The sequence below is a fragment of the Anabas testudineus genome, chromosome 10, assembly GCF_900324465.2.
Source record: "Anabas testudineus chromosome 10, fAnaTes1.2, whole genome shotgun sequence".
Lineage (NCBI taxonomy): Eukaryota > Metazoa > Chordata > Actinopteri > Anabantiformes > Anabantidae > Anabas > Anabas testudineus.
In genome coordinates this window covers 22,983,057-22,986,674 of record NC_046619.1, presented here as the reverse complement: position 1 = coordinate 22,986,674, position 3,618 = coordinate 22,983,057, and the positions used below count along the sequence as shown (strand labels likewise).

Below are 3,618 nucleotides of genomic sequence, written 5' to 3'. Positions count from 1 at the left end.
TGACGCCGTGACGGTGGATTTATAGTCGCTTCATGCAAATACGACTGTGCTGTCGCTCTCACACGATTGGCTGTGCACAGCATGCGACTGAGCATGCGCCAGACAGACACCACAGTTCAATGAGAAGTAAATAAATAAAAAGTTTCTCAAATTTAATTAATTGATTAATTCCATTGAGTTGATTCATGTTTAAGTTGATTTGAAAAACAAGTCTTTTATATTCACACTCATTTGATCTGTAAAGCAAAGCAAATATTTGACATTAGACAAGAGCTTGTGCGACGATTCTAAAAGAAAATATTAAAAGAACTAAAACCAGTTTATATGATGTGGATTTTGGTTTAGATGGTTTCCCTGCTCCATTTGTCATATGATTAAATGTCTGAGGTTTTAACAGACAGCTTGGAGGTCCAGAGGATTGAAGAGTTTTTATTTAGTAGTCACTTCAGTTTCTAAGAAAAAACGTTTAGTCCATTTTCTTCCTGTTGCTGTTTTTGTACATTTATTATGTTTATGAAGTTTTTGTTTGATCCTTGAAACTTTTTAACAGATCTTAATGTTAAAGTTCTTGTTCTTTTGACATGAACTGATGATGAATATACTACTGCTGTGTTGTGGGTTCAGAGGAAGTGTTGTGTGTTGAAGTGGAGCAATTAAAGTGCTGTTGATCAATTCCTGTGTCGGAGCTGATGTAGTTGAAGTGTTGTGTGATGTAGTTGAAGTGTTGTGTGATTTAGTTGAAGTGTTGTGTGATGTAGTTGAAGTGTTGTGTGATGTAGTTGAAGTGTTGTGTGATTTAGTTGAAGTGTTGTGTGATGTAGTTGAAGTGTTGTGTGATTTAGTTGAAGTGTTGTGTGATGTAGTTGAAGTGTTGTGTGATTTAGTTGAAGTGTTGTGTGATTTAGTTGAAGTGTTGTGTGATTTAGTTGAAGTGTTGTGTGATTTAGTTGATGTTGTTGTGTGATTTAGTTGAAGTGTTGTGTGATGTAGTTGAAGTGTTGTGTGATGTAGTTGAAGTGTTGTGTGATGTAGTTGAAGTGTTGTGTGATTTAGTTGATGTTGTTGTGTGATGTAGTTGAAGTGTTGTGTGATGTAGTTGATGTGTTGTGTGATTTAGTTGAAGTGTTGTGTGATTTAGTTGAAGTGTTGTGTGATGTAGTTGAAGTGTTGTGTGATGTAGTTGAAGTGTTGTGTGATGTAGTTGATGTGTATTTATTGAGCTTGTTGTTGGTGTGAGTTTTGAAGAAGTGTCAGATCAGATGTTGTATATTCGAAGTGCTTGTTGTTTGAGAGAAGGAAGAACTGAAGAAGAGGAAGCAGCAGCAGCTCTGTAGATGTTGTGAGCGGCTCTGAAAAGAGCCTTTGGTTGTAGTTGGAGTCCAGGAGCAGGTTTAACCTCCGAAGCCGTACAGAGTGCGGCCCTGTCTCTTGAGGGCGTAGACCACGTCCATGGCGGTCACCGTCTTCCTCTTAGCGTGCTCGGTGTAGGTGACGGCATCACGGATGACGTTCTCCAGGAACACCTTGAGCACCCCGCGGGTCTCCTCGTAGATGAGACCGGAGATGCGCTTGACTCCGCCGCGACGAGCCAGACGTCGGATGGCGGGTTTGGTGATTCCCTGGATGTTGTCCCGGAGAACTTTCCGGTGCCGCTTGGCGCCTCCTTTCCCGAGTCCCTTCCCGCCTTTGCCTTTTTAACAAATCTTTATTGAAGTTTCAGGGAAAATACAATGTTTACATTTAAACATAAAAATAAAGTGCAAATAACACAACAATACATCATAGCAGCGATAAATATAACCATAATATCATCAATAATATTAACAAGGAACAAAATAACAGCAAAAACAGCAGCAAATATAAAAACAGGGTTAAAGGTGCAGAGTAAACAGTCAAATGTCCAATAAGAACCAGGGCAGTCCAGTATAACAGTTAAAGTCTTTAAGTTAATGTGGAGTCCAGTTAGTTATTGGAGGCTCTGGTAGACTTGTAGGAAATTCCAGTCCTGGACTATCGAGCGATTAATCATCTTAACAATAATAAAATGGGCTCAAAGTGCAGGGTGAACATGATGGAGCCGTAGTTGACATCAAAGTCCAGACCCAGACCCCTCAGAACCGTCCACACTTCCTGAGCTCTGTAACAGTCCATCAGGAGGTGTTGCTGTGTCTCATCTTCATCACAGTAGATCATGGGACATTGTTTAGTTGTTACGTAACAGCTCCATGAAACTACTGCTCTAACAGGAAGTCTACCCACACTTATCAGCCAGCGAACATCTCTCTGACAGATGTTTGGTTTTCAAGGCTTGGAGAACTTCCTTTCTCTGTGCTTCTTGTACATGTTTATAATTAATTAAACCTCCATATTTAAAATCATGTATTACATTAAAAATAGTTTTACTTGTGCTTGTGGTCCATGAAATGTCTAAGTGCTGATATTCTGAAATAAAATCACCGTATATTAATTTATACTGTGGACCGTGTCGTGCTCTGCCTCTTCTCTTCTGCCACAGAGACAGGTCACCGAGCCAGAGAGCATCACGGGAGACGGCTGCTGAGATGTTCTTTACAAAGGCGATCTTTAACTTTAGTTCTAGATCTACTGAGCCTAAACCTCCAAACCTTCTGCTTTTATAGAGCAGCTCTCTTTTGGTGACCTCTCTGGTGGTTCCCCAGATTAGGTTCACACACTGTTTGTTAAGTTTAGTTATTGTAGATTTACTTGGTGGAAATATATTCGCTAGAAACAGGAGTTTGGAGAGGAGAAAAGTTTTAACTGTGTTTATTCTTGATTTATAGTTGGTATTTTTATTTTCCCATTTCTTAACATCTTCTTTGATTTCACTTATTTTATTTTCCCAGTTTCTTTCACTGCATTCATTATTACAGATAATGAAACCCAGAACTTTAATTTCTGGTTTTACCTGGATGTTAATATCTGGTTTGTCACTCTCTGCTCCAATCCAACTCCTTCTGTTTTATTATGATTTAATTTAGCACCTGCGGTTTTTTCATATAATTTCAAGTGACTACATAAAATATCAGTTTCTGTCTGATTTTTAATAATAACACAAACGTCGTCAGCGTAAGCCAGGGCCTTCACCCTGAGCGCGTCCACCACATGTGTGCCAGAGATGTGACGGTCATTATTCATCCTGTGGATTAATGGACTGATGGCCAACACGTAGAGAGCCGCGCTCAGAGGGCAGATCTGCTTCACGCCTCTCTGGACCTGGAAGCTGTCTGTTAAAACCCCGTTAACCTTCACTCTGACTTTGGACTTGACATACAGACATTTAATCATTTGGATGAATGGAAGTGGGAAACCATATGCTTTCAAAACAGCCCAGAGATAATCTCTGGAGATATAGTCAAAGGCTTTTTTTTTTGATCCAGACCTAAAATAAAGAATCGGTCTCATCACCTTTTTTATATAACAAGCACATAACTCCTTCATAAAAACTCTCCCCCATACAGCCAGTCTGCAAACCTTCATTGAACATGGAAGTAAGAAGGTTTAAAACATCGTCATTGAATAACTGGTAAAACTCAGTGGGCAGACCGCCTGGACCGGGACTTTTCCCGGTGTTTAGTTGTTTAATTGATTCTAATACTT

General features: G+C 39.7%; 1 pseudogene; it reads right to left on the bottom strand.

The window, feature by feature from the left end:
• Positions 1-1,257: 1,257 nt before the first annotated feature.
• Positions 1,258-3,306, bottom strand: LOC113160997 (annotated as a pseudogene).
• Positions 3,307-3,618: the final 312 nt, after the last annotated feature.